The following is a 15,816-nucleotide window of genomic DNA, read 5'->3' on the forward strand; positions in this document are numbered from 1 at the left end:
TACTAGCCAGATTCAGCTTGTAAGCATTTTGACTCATACTATAGTTACCAATAACTCGAATTAGTTGCCAACTTTTAAATATCAAATGCTTCCAGCTTTTCTTGAAAACTGAGAAAATCTGGCAAAACCGAGCCCACATTCCCAGCTGATGACAAGCAGAGTAACAACTGCCCACTTGGGATAGCACGAGTCCTCTGCCCTTACAGCTCTGGCTTTCCCTGCATCCCCTGACCCAACCCTCCTGCCCCTCTTAGGAGACAGAATCAGAGTGCATCCATTCTGACAAAGGATTCACTCAGAGACCCGATCAGGTCCCCTGTCCCCCGAAGAGCCAACTCTTATTTCCTTAAGATCACAAAGATTTGTGTCTTCTCAATTATTGCCCTTTTTAATAAAATGTGGTTTAACAAAAGATCCTGGTAAAGTTGGGGAAGCATTGTGTTTTCTTACTTCTAAGAGAAGAAACAAGACCCAAAAGGAAAACAGCAAGGCTGGATGTCAAAAGGAAAAGACGAGGATTTAGAGAGCAGGGTGAAATGTTAGGGTTGCCCTCTCATGCCAGATTAGGAGGGCGGAGGCCAAGAGCAGGGAAGAGCTGTGCCAGACACCCCATTGCTGATGAGAAGCTGAGCATGAGCGTGGTCTCTGCCTCCTTTACCCAGCCTGCTCCACATCCCTTCCTATTGCCACAAGCGTTTTCTTTGTCCCAGTTTGTATCTGGCAGAGGTTGCCTGTTTTCGAGTGTTCAAATCAAGCCCAAACTCTCCTTGGTGTTTGTAAGCAGGAACAGCGGTAGCCTGTTGGCTCCAATATTTGTCACTATACAAATAGAGTTGCAGTGAACACAAACTTTCAACTGAAAAAGAAACCCTAAGACAATTTAAATGGACCATTTCCTGGGACTTAGACACTTCGGTACATTACGAAGAAGCAGATATAAATGTTCTAAAATTCTATAAGAATTAGTAAATGTAGTTAACAAACAAAAATTAGCTCTGTGTGTAGTGAAAAGAGAAAGAGGAGAGAAGAGATGGTTTCATTTAGCCAGACTGAGATGAAGTTTCAGATCTACTTTTATAGATAAGAAAAGGGAGACCAAACTGGATGGCTTCCTCCACCAGTTTCCACTTGCGGAGAACAGGCTATACATGTGCAGGTCACGAAACAAGGGTTCTGTCTGCTACAGCAACTCATTGCACAGAATCCACTGAGATGTGCAATGGTCAGGGAGTTATGACAATAAAACACAACGAGGCTTCAAAATGCAGAAAGCACAAGAAGCAGAAACAAGCGCTTAGGGAGGAGGAAGAGAAGGGTGCAGAAATCTGTGAAGTGGGGGCTTGGTGCGTCAGGGAAGGCTTCCCAGCCAGGGTCACATTCCTCTTTGAAGAAACCGTGAAACAATAGCCAGAAAAAAAGGACCAGAAGAAAGGCCTAAATGTTGTGGTGTGGTGGATTGTAGTGATGATTTGGGGAGGACTAGAAGGGAACCAGCCAGGTTAGCTTGGCCATTAATAAAACAAATCTTCATAATGAAGTTAGCCATGTGGCAATATTAATTTGCCCCCACAGGCCAATGCTCATCACGTGAGACCAGGCAATTTCATGCCTGCAAGGAAGGGTACCACCTTGTAGGCTCAGATGAGTCACCTGTCCAAAGTACCAGTAATGGGTGTCCAGTCTCCAGACCCACTTGAAGCATAGATACCCACACTTTTTTTGGCTGGGTGTCCTTTTTCCACCTGGAGCCTGCGGTCAGCACGTGCCTTCCAGAGAAGCAGGCACCCTCTGTCCTTTTGCAACTCAGTCATTGTCCCCAGCGTCTTAGATTGTGTGTGGAACTAGGTTTGCTTTTCAAGGTCGCCCACCAGCAGCGAAGCAGGTGCAAGGAATTGGGAGAAAAGGAAACAGGGCCTGTCACTCCAAGTCTGGGCTCTAAAGAACTCTGAAAAGGACGGACTCCAAAAGCCAAACGGGCCTCAGGTTCTGGGTCTGCCCTGGCCCGGAGCTATAGGAAAGCCTGGTTCTGTTTCGCACCAGCTGTGGGACATCTCTGCCTATTCCCGAGGCTAAAGGATTCTTTGTCCTCGAGCCCCGGAAAGCAGGTTCTCCAGGTGGGCCCCTCCCCATCTGCTCACGGGGACGAAGGTGCAGCTTGGTTTGTCCAGTGCCCTTCATTTCCTGATCTCCTCAGAACCCAGGAAGAGGCGAGAGTTGAGCCCACTTGGGAGCAAAGTCACCTGTCCCAGGAAAGCGGTAACACCGGGACTTCAACTCAGACTTCCACAAGGGACCGGGGTGTTTGAGTTCCCAATCAAGCCTCCGCGACCCGACCCAAGTCCCCACATCTGTGGCAATAAAAAGTTCCCGGTGGGGCGGGGGCGGTGCAGCCTTCTGCCTCGTCCGCCCTGGGACCCGAGGCGCCTCCGGGGGAGGCGAGGGAGGCTGCACCAGCCCCAGAGAGTCAAGCCAGGGAAACTTCAGAGAGCGTTTCGCCCTTGCTGGGGAGAGAGGCAAACACCGACACGTCTGTCTCTTTCTCAACAAGTGCCTTCAAGCCCGGCGGGGGCAGACACCTCAGCGTCCGCGGCCGGCCCGCGAGGTCTCCGCTGTGCTCGGTGGGGCCTCCCCCGCCCCCCTCCGCAGCCTGGCCTCAGCTGCAGCAACTTAGCTCGGCCTTGGCCCGGGAGCGACGCCCGCAGCCCCCCGGGGCGGCCGGGAGCAGGGGCGCGGGGCGGGGCGAGCGGAGTGGGGGGCGGCTCCCCCGGGGGCGCGGGGGCGACGCGAGGGCGCACGAGGGGCGCAAGGGCTGGCGCGGCCACCGGCAGCCGCGGGGAGCCGCCCACTTCTGCGCAAGGGCGGGGGCCCCCCCGGACTGCCGGAACGTGGATGCGCCGGTCGCCGAGCCGGGGCGGACGCGGAGCGGCCCGGGCAGGGGACGCGCGCCGGGAAGGGCGGCTAGGCAGCGGCCGCAGGATGGCTGAGGTAAGCGGTGGCGCGGGCCAAAGGCGCGGGGCTCTGCCTGACGAGGGCCACCTGCTCGCCGGGGGTCGGGCGCGCCGCGGGCGGTCGAACCGCGGTCGCCACCGCCTGTGCCCGAGTCCCACCGAGGTGACCTGTGAGCGGCACCCCGTTCCTCTTGCACCCCGGGACCCCTGTCCAAATGCTGTGGCCACTGGAACGGTCGTCGGTCTGGTATTTCAAGCCGTGACTTTGGGCATTCCGGGAGGGGAGTGGAGGAGACGCCCGAGGGGCGTGGAGGGGACGCCGGTCCCCCAAGGGACAAATGCTTGCTTTTAAAACAAATGCTTGCTTTAAAAAAAAAAAGAGAGAGAGATAAAGAAAGAAAAGAAAAGAAAGAAGCGAGCAAGACCCAGGCGCTGCAAACCTTCAGCTTAGACGTATCTCAAGTGGATGCTTTGGTGAGGAGGTTAGCGGGCGTCCCGGCTGGCTTGTCACGCGTGGGACACTGAGGTGTTCGTGTCCTCCAGAGGCGCGGGGACTTGGAGGGGCCCATCGGGATGCGGATGGGAAAGCCGGAGCCAAGGTTCAGTCTCTTTGGGGATGGTCTGCCCGCGGGTGACAGGAAGGGGACCCTGGCCAGGCAGCGGTGAGGTTCTTAGTCTGCCAGGCGCAAGGACTGTTCCAGTGGCAGCGGGGTTCCAGCCAGGCGTGCCCCAGAATCCCGCTGTGGGGTGCCGCTGTCCCGGGACGCTGCTTCCCCCAGGAACCCTTAGCCCCCCAGGCCGCCTGACTTTGGGTAAGCTCCTGGGGATTTGTCAGCCAGATGTGACAAGATTGGAGAGGCGAGTGAGAGAGATCTGATATCAATCAGTGCATAGCTCGGAGCCAAACTTTCTCAAATGCGGTGTAGAAACATGTTCTTCTCGTTTAAAGGCATCTCTTTTGTGGCTGTGGGGCTGCCACCGGCCCGAGTTTGACAGTTAAATGGAATGCCAACCAGCAGCCTTAATTGTACGAGTGAAGTTGTGTGTGTTGCGCGGGGAAAGATCAGACACTCAGGGGGTTCGGTAATGTCCCCTGGTTTTATAGCTGGGCTCGCCCGCAGACCTCTGAAGATGAGGGCATTTAAATGGGGCCAGACGCCTGGTCGCAGCCAGGCCTCTGCTGTTAACACTTAAGGGGCTTGAAAGAGGCCCCACTGGTGTCCTGGGAATCCCTGTCAGAGTGAGTGTGTGTGTGTGTGTGTGTGTGTGTGTACGTACGTGTTACTACATGGAAACACAGAACAGATGTATTGACACTTTTTTTTTAAAGTAGATTCTTATTAAAAGAACAAGATTTTGGTGAGACAGTTTAAGTGAACCGAAAAACGACGTTTTGGCAAATCGTTTGTGTGTGTGTCCTTTGCTTCCCTGCTTATTGTCTTCACTATGCTAATAGATTTTTAGATTTTATGGGGTCTCTCCCGATTTCGAAGAGGTTCAGTTTCCAAACTGGTGTTTGTGTGTTAAAACTTTTGTGGAGTAGTGAAGCCAGCATACGGCTTTTCCATTTGCCCCTCCCAAATTCGTTGATGCATATTATTGTACGCTTTTATTGAAATTGTATTCATCAACGTGAAATTTTGCACATCGTGTAAAAAAAAACCATTATTTCGAATGTTACAGTTTGGGCTGGATTTTATTTTTATTTTAAAATAAATAGACAGCAGCCCCTTTTCCTGTGAGGAATTTTGATAACTAGTATAATTTCAGACGCTTAAAAAGAATATGATAGGAGTTATTATTGCATTTATTGTCTGGTAAGTTGACAAACTTTAATTTTACAGAAACTTACTGTCTCCGCTCTATTACTGAACATGCTCTGTTGTAGCTGAATGGCCAGACATTGCAATGAGATCTTCTCACTTAGCCTGTGAGTTCGTTGTACTTTAAGAACTCAGATTGCCTTCTGACAGCTGCATAATGTAGTTTGCACGATCCACTCCACCCATGCAATCTAGTAAGGGTTTTGTGGAGCTTTGTTCGGCAGAGAGAAACCAGCTCCTAGTTTGGATAATCTGCCCATGAGTATCTCCTGGGATATGCACCAATAATCTGTGTGCCTGGGTTGTATTCGCATAAGAAATCTTAACCTTCATAAAGCCATTGCCTTAGAAATACAAGGTTTATACAGAGGGTGATTTGGTTTTTATGGCTATTCCCCTTGCAGAAGTTAGGCCTGTATTCTGGCCCCACACCCACATTTTATACCTCAGATCATCAGCTTCGAATGATGACCCAGCCCTGTGGTGAGAAAAGCCATCTAGGTTTCCCTCATAGAAAAATAATTGTCCCTTAAGCATGCCCTGGTCACTTCTGAATGCCAAGAAGTAAGCGTAAATGAGGGAACATTTTAAAGTTTGGTTTGTTATTAAAATTAAACTACAGTATGAGGGGCCAAAAATGTCTTTGAGCTTCTGTATGGGGCTTTGGAAGTTACCCTGGCGGTGACCATTAAGAGCAGTTGCCTAGAAGGTTTGCAAGGTGAATTACTTGCAGGAGAGGCGTGCTTCACCCCAGGGTGAGTTTCCTCTGCAGATGTCATTTAGGATGGGGGTAGTTACTTTGGTCGGAAACAGTCTGGATAGAAAGTAACTAGAAATACCGTTAACTACCCAGGTCCTCAGAACCAGGTCATCTGCCTTGATGACTCCTCTTGTGCTTTCCCTGACTGGGAGGATCTTAGGACAGATTGTTCATGTGTTTCTTTACCAATGGTGACTTTTCTGAGAGATGGCAAAGATAACTAGGTGCTGCACAGAAGGAAGATCTAGGAAGCTTGGGGGTCCTCCTCCCTTTTTCGTTGGTTTCTCGCAGAACACCTCTTTGCTTATCTCATCAGCCTTTGAAGTCCTTTTTCCCTCATTTTGGAGTTTCCAAGATTGCAGCGTGGCACCTGCCATCTCTGCATAGATGCACGTGCCTGTTTTAGCCGGAGACGCTGAGCTCAAACAGAAAGCAGCCCTGCTTCTCCAGGGACATTGGGGGCCTCCTCAGACATACATAGTTACTGATGATAAAAAGCCTCATCGGTTTCTGTCCACACTCAGACCGTTTATTATAAGTCAGCCTAACCAATCATAAAAGGGCTCTAGCTGAGCCGGGGTGACCGTTTCTCTCCACAAACGTGAAGGAAGAGAGGGGTTAAGAAAATAAAATGTGAAGGCTGGGTTCGAACAGAAGGATACAGTGGCCTCAGGTAAACTCTAATGTGGGCTTTTAACGTTTCTTCCCATTCATTGTATTAGTTGAGTTGTCTCCTCCTGCAGACTGTGTGATACTTCCGTGTACTGAAACATGGAGAACTATTTCCCCGCTTCTAGAAGGATTACCCTAGTTCCCTAGTCCTCTGACGACTTCTAGACTTACTGTGACTGCCAAGCTCCCATACCTCCCACTGTAACAATTCATAATACGTTATGCTGAGTTTTAAGGTGTAGATCCAGAAAACGTAAATAACTGAGATGGAGTTTATCTTTTTCAAAAAGTAGTTTTTGGTTCTCTTTGAATCCCTAGAACAGTTCTATTTAGACATGTTCATGTTTGGAACATTTAGACATCATGGTTAGTAACAAATTAGTGTTAAATGCTTAGCTGGCTACCTTACCTAGAATTTTCAAGTGCTTTTTCATTTAACTCCCCACTTTCCAAGGCTGACTCTGTGTTACGTATCACTGATGTCTTCTAGCTTTCATTATCAAAGGTTTATGAAGATTCCTTCTGAGTTCCTCTCCATGCAGGTTATAAGGGGGAACATATGCCCGTATATTTCTATGTATTTTAAAGCCTTTTTAAAAAAGGAAATATTCAGTTTGATGTTTGTATAATTTCTAGTCTTTTTCACATTTTCATTTTTCAAAACTAATAATTTTAAGAAAAAAGTGTGCAGATGTTAAATTGTTTTGGCATAGGATTTAGGCTTTGATATATAAACATCAAAAGAGCGAGTATTTTCCCCATTATCCTCTTTGAACTAAGCACCAGGAGAACATCACAGAGGTGTGTCGTGCGTACTTTTGCTCACAGGTAGACTTAGGCCAGCATCCATCCCCTGGAGGGGCCGCAGCTCCCTTACCTCTCTGTGCGGGCCATCTCCATGCCCTCCTTGCTCTGGCTTCTCTCTTCCTTGTAACTTGCAGTGAGATGCCACGTTCTGTCAGTTCTCCTGCGGTGTCATTTTTCCATGGCAAATGCTGTCTACTTCCTGAAGCTCCCCAGGTCCCCCCTCTCAATCATGATCTCCTTTCCTGATGTTGGTAAACAGTGTCTCCCATTGTTCAGAACCCTAATTGTTCTGTGAAACCAGCAGAGAGACCCTGACTATCCAGCATGTCATCCCACCACTCAGCCCCACCTAAACTGCTTTTGAGGAGTGGCTTTCACTGGCCAAACAGAAACCTGTGTGTTGTGACCCAGGCTTCTGAACCCAGCACACAGACCAGGAGTTTGCTTGCACACAGACAGCAAGTTTGTTTTCCCCTGGAGGAGGACTCCTGTGGCCTGGCCGCTCTGCACAGTGTTATTCTCCATCTGTTGACTCCTGCAAATTGAAATTTTGGGAAATTTTGGAGGGAATAGGCATCTTGACATAGCTTATTTTTTTGCTTTTTATTATAGAAAATTTTAGATAAACAGAATTATAATAGCGTAATGAAATTTGGTGGTAGCGTTTGGGACTTTTAATAGTTAATCCCTATCACTAAAAACCCCAGGTTACTTTGGAGAAACTGCTAGCTGTCATACAATTTCATTAAAAAATATTTTAATATGTAGCTGTAAAATATAAAGGAAACCACTTTTAAAAACAAAGCCAATATACCATAAAACACTTTAAAATAATTTGGGGGTGTGGCTCAGTGGTGGAGCATGTGCTTTTTTAGCTTGTACAGAGCCTTAGGTTCAAGCCTCAACACCAAAAAAAAAAAAAATAGTTAATGATCCTAACTCCTTAATGTCGTTAAATTTCCAGGCAATGTTCAAATTTCCTAGACTGTCTTATAAACATTATATTACCATCGGTTTGTTCACATTAGAATCCAAATGTGTATATCATTTGTCTCTTTTAATTTCTAGGTTTATAGTCTCCTTGTTTTTTAACCTTGCCATTATCTGTTGAAAATGCCAGTCTTCAGAATACTAGTCTGAGTTCTGACAGTCGGTTCCTTGTGAAGCCATTTAAACAGCCTTCTGCTGCCCGTCTTCCTCACTGGGCGCTGGTGAAGCACCTTGATCAGCCACAGGTTTGGATGTGCTGACAAGAGTATCCAGTGTGCTCTGGGTGTATTTTCTGTTCAGGGCAATGGGCCTGATTGTCTTTTTTTTTTAAAGGCACAATGAAATGGGACATTTTAAGAGAACTTGCTTCATCAATAGTTTGGTTTCCCTGAACAGAAGTTGGAGAGGAAAGATTTCATTCTTTCTCTTTGTTTACTGGTTTTCAGGGCAGTCTGTTGGTTTCCTGGCATTCTCGGTGACTTTTGCGTTTGTTCTGAGTGTATTTCAAAGCCTTGGGTTTTCAGCTGTGAATGAAGCAACCTAAACTTTTGAATAACCATATCCACTGCTGTTTTTTTTTTAAGTAACTTATTTAATTTCATTTTATGTACATCTGGTACTTTGCTCTATGAGGATGTCAGATCTCTTGAAACTGGAGGTTCAAACAGCTGTGAGCTGCCGTGCAGGTGCTGGGAATCGAACCCAGGTCCTCTAGAAGAGTGCTCTTTGTTACTGAGCCATCTCTCCAGTCCCATCACTGCCGTTTTTGTCTGCCTTAGTTGTGTGACTCCCCAGAAAAGCTTTGTGCCCCTGCCCGTAGTAGAACCTGGGAGTAACTTATATTTGCATCACAGGAGCCTCTCTGTGGTTCCAATTACTTGGCCGAAGCTCATAAAACTTGTAAATAAATTATTGTCGTTTTGTTAAACTTATTTGAGTGAGGCGATGGCATGTGTTGGGGAGATGAACGTCTGGTCTGCGTGCTTGTCAGATGGGCTTCTGCTCAGTGCTGCCAGCCAGGTAATCTGCCTCACACAGAGAACCTCGGTGCCTCCCTCCCCTCTTGCCCCAGTTGTCCTGACTGCCCATCTGAAAATAACGATAGGATTTTCAAAATCCCAGTGTGGAGTTTCATGTATGAGAAAATTAGTGGAGATTTAATTTAATAAAAAATAATTTAATGTAATAAAAAAAATTAAAGAAGTTAGTGAACTGAGGCGAAACTAGAAATCAAAGCCCAGTAAGAGCCGAAGAGGCTGGTGTCTCCCTGCTTTGAATGGTTTGGTCTTCTGAACCAGGAGAGCCAGCTCTGCAGCCCCAGAGGGAGGAGAATGACAATCTCGGTGCTGGTGGAGAGAAGCGTAGCCTCACTCTCACAGCTGAGGGAATCCTGGCAGGTTTAAGATATGTTCTGATCTCAGTCTTTACATACACTGAAATTTTCCAGAATTCAGACGAATAGCAGTTATCTCTAGTCACCGTTTAAAAATAAAAGCTAGAAAAGCCAGCAGCCTTTCTGTCCTAAAGCTTCGGTGAGCTGTGGTTTGGCAGCCTGGGCTCTTTGATTTCAAGTTGAGAGCTTAATGATTTTCACCCCTAGAGATCTGGCAGAGCCCTGGAATCCCACCATTAAGATAGGACCACAGACGCCGAACTTGGTCTTATCCATCTCTTCTAGTGAGCCATTTTCTAGGTGGGTTTTTGTTGATTTTGGTTTGGTGGCCCTTTTCAATAGTCGGTGGGAAGATCAGTGTGTAAGTGTGCAAACTAGGAAGTGCATTTGGCCACTAGTAAAAAGCACCAAGACAATAGTTCCCATTCTTTATTCTCAGCCATCCTTGCGCTGTGCCTTCCAGGTTATCGAATGGTCACAGAGTGCCCTCTGGACTTTAGCCATCATGTTTTTGTTACAAGATGGAGGAAGACAAAAGAATTGAAGTTCAACCAGTTCCCATGTATGAGGAGCTTCCTGTAGTGTTCCACCGTTCTGCTGTCTGCCGAGAGCCAGTGTTCAGTGAGGACAGAAAATTAAAAATCCATTTTTTCCTATTTTTAGTATTAGAAGTTGAATCTAAAGCCCCACATATCCAGCAAGCACTCCACCACTGAGCCATGACCCCGGCCCTCTGTTTAGTTTTCAGAGTGAAGCTATCCAGGCTGGCCTCCAGTTTGCTTTGAAGCACAAGCAAGCCTTGAACCTGTAACCCTCCTGCCTTAGTCTCATGTATAACTGAGATCGCAGGCCTGCATCATCAGGCCCAGCTAAAATTCTCTTACCCAAGCATATGGGGGCGGGGAGATGCCATGAGCCAGCAAGATGGCTCCGTGGGTAAAGGTGCTTGCCACAAAGTGCCTGACTTCAGCCCATGCGGTAGAAGGAGAGAACCAACTCCCCCACATGGTTCCCTGACCTCCATCTGTATGCCGTGGCATGTGGGTCTGCACACAATAAAATAAATAAAATTTGAAGGTAGCTAGATGCTATCTCTAATCATTGCACAAGGTAAAGTTCCATTGATCCAGTCAGTCGTTCACTTCTTCTCTCAGTACAGTAGGGAATTTACCAAAGGTGAGACTTATCTCTAGTGGGTGGGTGCTGCAACTGTTAGTCCTCTGAAGTGAGGAACTGTGGAGACTCTTTCAGGAACATGATCTTTCATCAGTGTTTGCTAGTTGTGTCTATGCAGAGTTGAACCACCAGAGCCAGAGGACCTGAGAATCTCCTTGTGGACATGGTGGCGAAAAGCGGGGTGGTCAGACTGTGTATCTGACTCGTCTCTTTTGCTCTCATCTGTGTATCCTCTGATATGGCTAGTGGACCTCTGAGGGTGGAAGGGTGCTTAGCAACCCATGTTATCATCACAGGTGCCAGCACATGAGCTCAGCGGGCTGAGAGGAAGGGAGTGCAGCCATAGCCAGGGGTCTCTTTAGAACAGCAGACCATGTTCATTTTGTGTTGTTCCCAGGAGGCTCTGTTAGAACAAACTCCAAACTCTTATCCTGCCCCCACAGGGCCCTATCCAGAATGGTCCCTGTTGCCTCTCTGATTTACTTCCTACCATTAACTTGACTCTGTTGCTCCACTGGCCTCCTTCCTCGTCTCTGAGCTGACGTCTTAAGTCTTACAGCCTTTGCAGTTGCTGAGCCTTCTGAAACACCCCCTCCATCCTTCCCAGCCCTTGGAACTTAGCTTATATGTCCTCCTCCGAGGCTCTCGATGATGGCCCTGCCCGAAGGCACTTCTTCCTGTGCGTACTCTGCATGCCAGCAGATGAATGATTAGTGCCAACTTCTGCTCGGCCCTCTCTTGACACTCAACCTTATTTGAAAGTCTCATGTACCATCTCATTTTCTTCCTCTGAGATAGACTTGCAGCTCCTTGAAGACACGGGCCTCCGCAGTCTCATTCTACATGATAGCATTGGCAGTCTAGATTCTAGAATGATGGTCTCACTCACGTTTCTTTACCATGTGGAACTTCAGCCTCTTGGTCTGGAGGACAGTGTAGTAATGCCCCACTCCAAAGGCTGTGGAGATTGAGTGCTCCTGCAGCCAACGCTAAATCCTGATATTTTAAGGCAGACTGTTCCCTGAATATTCAGATTTTAGACTACCTGGGTAGCCTGTAAATTCTTCAGCTTCTTGGGACATAACCTAGGGATGGTGCAGCAACCTCCTTTGGTGGTTGTGAGGAGAAAATACAGCTAACGCATGGGTGCTGTTTGGTACATTGTCCCACATCAAACAGACGTGATAGAGCTAACGAGCTGTGTGACCTTGAGGATGTTAGGAACCTTCCATAAATTGAAGCGTTCTAAAATAATTCTCTTCTCGCAGAAAGATAGTAAGGATTAAATGAAATTACCTATTAAACAGGAGCCTCACCGTGTCAAAAGCAATGGCTGATCTCAACCCTGGGCTTAGCACTGACCCATGGGACTTCCTGTAATGATGGAGATACTTTCTGTCACTGTCATCCACTGTGATAGCTACTAGCCACAGGTGGATTCCTGAGCACTAGAGTACGGTTGGTGTGACCAAGGAGCTGAATTCAAATGTTGTCTGTTTAACTAGATTGTAATAGCCGCATGCAGCTAATATGCTAGACAGTGTAGACTAAATGCCTGGAGCCAATCAAGTTGCCCAGCTAGATGTAGTGCAACTTCTGTGCCTCTGTCCCTCCAGTGGCTCAGTGTGACAAATAAGGGGACCCAAAGATCTCATACTTGCCCTCCTTAAGGCTGTGAGAAAAATGATATGAATATATATGTGTGTGTGTACATATGCATGTGTGTATGTATGTGTGTGTGTGTGTGTGTGTGTGTGTATATATATATATATATTCTAGAGATGACAGTATCTTTGAATGGTTTATATTATTGGGGTCAATTCAAATCCCATCACAGGCCTCTATTGTCCAGTTCTGGGCATCCACATCCACCCCACTGTGTGCCTGGGATGGGTACTCAACCCCTCAGCAAAAGACTTGTGGAGGCATCTCCCCAAGCTAAGGTCGAGCAGGGCTTTCTTTCTTTTTTTTTTTTCTTTTTTTTTTTAATTGAGAAAAGGAGGAAAAAAACAAACAAACAAGTTTCCACCTCCTCCCAGGCTCCCATTTCCCTCCCCCTCCTCCCACCCTTCTCTCCCTCCCCCCACTCCTCTCCCCCTCCCTCTCCAGTCCAAAGAGCAGTCAGGGTTCCCTGCCCTGTGGTAAGTCCTAGGTCCTCCCCTCTCCGTCCATTCCTAGGAAGGTGAACATCCAAACTGGCTAGGCTCCCACAAAGCCAGCACATTAAGAACAGGGCTTTCTGAGAGATTAAATGACCCCACCAAGCCACCTAAAATCCAGGCCATACATTTCCACCCCAAGACAAAAGCAATTGACCAAGTGTGTCAGACACAAGCCGTGCGTGAGCAAGTGACGGCTATAAACCAGCAAGCCAGAATTTTGAATACTGATTTGTAGCACATCAAGTGCCTGATAACAGTTCTGGAAATCGTTTGGTTAAAACGAGAGCCTAAGAAGCGATGCTCATGCCGTGTTAGTTTGCATTGCTGGAAACATCTGATTTGTGTTTCTGGAGAATGAAGCAAGTATTACAGACCCAGGGGAAAGCATGTAGACTTCAAGTTCTCCGTTTACATGAGGACTTTCATCTTGTAATTAGAATTTGGGGGGGTTTGATTTCATTTTAGGATTTTTAACTTACTTTTAGTGAAGGGTATTATAATTTGACATTGTGGAATTCTGAGTTGTGTGGGACAATCCAATGGTCTTTCCATTAGAAGTTTTCTTCAAAATTCTGGTTAGGTTCTTCTAGTTCATAAATAATTCCTCAGCCATTTATTTCCCCTTCCCCTTGTAAGCCTTATTCAAATGCTTCATGTGCAATCACATTGATGTTTCTTATAATCAATACTTATATAATCGAATTGTGGATATAACTGTTTAAAGTTATGCCCCCCCGCAATAGAAGCTGTTGGATGTGAATGGCCAGATTGGGTCAGTGGTCACAGTTACACATGAGATAGGTCTTAGGGGCCTTAGGAAATGCCTAGAAGACTTTAACTGGCATGCAGCAGGAGAGGCCAGGGCTGCCATCGCTGACTGATACTAGTATAGCCACAGAGATCTAGAACCGCGAATGTCAGTAATCCCAAACTGAGACATGTGAGTGACGTAAAGAGAGATGGGGAAGACAAGCTCCAGTCTGGGGCTAGGAAGCTGCCTGGATTTGCTCCTTGTTTCATTCACCTGTGAGGCAGATTCACATAGTGTTTCTGGGGGTATTTCATGAGCCTCCATCTTGTGAGCAAAGTCTTTAGGGATTGGAGCAAGTATATATTCAAGGACATCCCTTTCTCTTAAAACAGGGTTAGTTTTCAAAATAAATCAGATGTAAGTTGACTTGTAGATTTCTATAACCACTTTTTTGGAGACAGGTGCTCTCTGTGTAACCTTAGCTAGTCTGAACTCATTAATGTATTCCAGCCTGGCCTCAAACTCATAGAGACCTGCCTGCCTCTTCCCACTGAGTTCTGGGATTAAAGGTGTGTGTCACCACGCCTAGCCATGCCTTTTCCAAAAAGGTAAATGATACCTCAATGAATGTAGGTAATAAAAAAAAAATCTTCCTTTTAAAGTATTTTCTTTTTAAGCAGTGTTTATTAGATCCAGATTGTGAATCACTTTAACTTTATGTAATTTAGTGTTCTGTTAGCATTTGGTCATAAACAAATGATTAGTTTGTTTGTAAGTGGCTGTTCATAGGGTTGTAGGCAAGTGTGAGAGGCTGGACAGCGTAGCAGATGTGCCCCAAACCAAACCTAGCTAATGACAAATTTGTAAATTCTTGTTTTGGGGGTCTGCAATGTAAATTAAATCATCATTAACTTATATCCTTAAATTTTCTTTCAAGGCAACTAATCTTGAGTAAGATACAGCTGCTGTGTATATGCATATGGCAATGATGGCAATGTGTTTCATGTATTTGCATGTGCACATGCAAGCAGAAACTCTTAAAAGGTAAAATAATTTATAGCATTAGAATGTTTTATTAAGTAGGATGGATCTGCAACTGCATAAGTTTCTTTATATTAGATTGTATGATTTTGCCAAAATTAAAAACAATTCTACCACCACCAACAAAAAGCCCCCAAAACTCTTTTTAGTGTTTCCCATTTGGGGCTAGCCTCTGGAGCAGATCAGATATGCTGGTGCTGTCTTTAGCACACCCTGCTTTGGTGCTAGCCTCTGCAGCAGATCAGGTGATGCTGGTGCTGTCTTCAGCATACCCTGCTGTGAGTTGCCGCTCTTCTACTTGGAAACTCCTGGTTGCAGCTCTGCTCAGGTCCATCCTAACCAAAGACACAGTCAGAGGCATCCAAATCATGAAAATCTCATCCGTATTTAAGTAGGGTCACCAACTCAAACAATATTTAAATAATATTAGGTTGTGGTGTGCTTCACATGCCCCAAATCCTTACAGGGTATAAGTTCTCTGGCTTTTGGTATATTCATGCACAGAACTGTGTGGACATCATCACCATCTAATTTTAGGACATTTTATCAACTTTAAAAAAACCTGCTCAAAATCTGAAACTTCTGTGCTTCAAAAGATGCCACTAAGAAAGAGCAAGGATGGGAGGACACACTTGAGATAACATATCTGGTAACAGATTTGAAACTGGAAATAAAAGAACTCTTGAAGCACAACACCAAAAAGACAACCCAATTAAAAAATAAATTTAAAAAATCCTATTTAAAAAAGAGGACCTCACATATGTATGTTCAAAGACACACAGATAGCCAGTAAACACAGAAAAGATGCTAAACCATCAGTCGTCAGGGAAACATGAGTCAAACCACAATGAGGTGTCACTCAGGCAAGGGACATGGGCCTGAATCCCAGCATTTAGCAAATGGAGGCAGGAGAGGAGGACCAGAAATTCAAGGTCATTCTTGGCTGTGTTAGTAAATTTGAGACCAGTCTGAGCTGCATAAGACCCTGTCCTGAAACAATAACAAGATAAAACAATAGCAAGTATCGGTGATCCCTCGTGTGTTGTATGGGAACGTAGAACAACTCAACTGCTTCCAAAACCAACCTGACAGTTCCTCAGGAAGTTAAGCAGAGTTACTACACAGCTTGACAAGATTGTGCTTAATTCTACAAAACAAAGCAAGTCATACTGTTTTTAGTTTCCTTGTACATATAAAAGTTTATACTATAATGTAGTCTATTAAATGTGGAGTGCCAGTTATTTTTAAAGTGTGCATACCTCAATTGAAACATGGTTTATTGCTGTAAAAATA

The sequence above is a fragment of the Microtus oregoni genome, unplaced genomic scaffold (assembly GCF_018167655.1).
Source record: "Microtus oregoni isolate MIOR12 unplaced genomic scaffold, Mior012 000000F_ref0000247, whole genome shotgun sequence".
In the NCBI taxonomy this organism is placed as follows: domain Eukaryota; kingdom Metazoa; phylum Chordata; class Mammalia; order Rodentia; family Cricetidae; genus Microtus; species Microtus oregoni.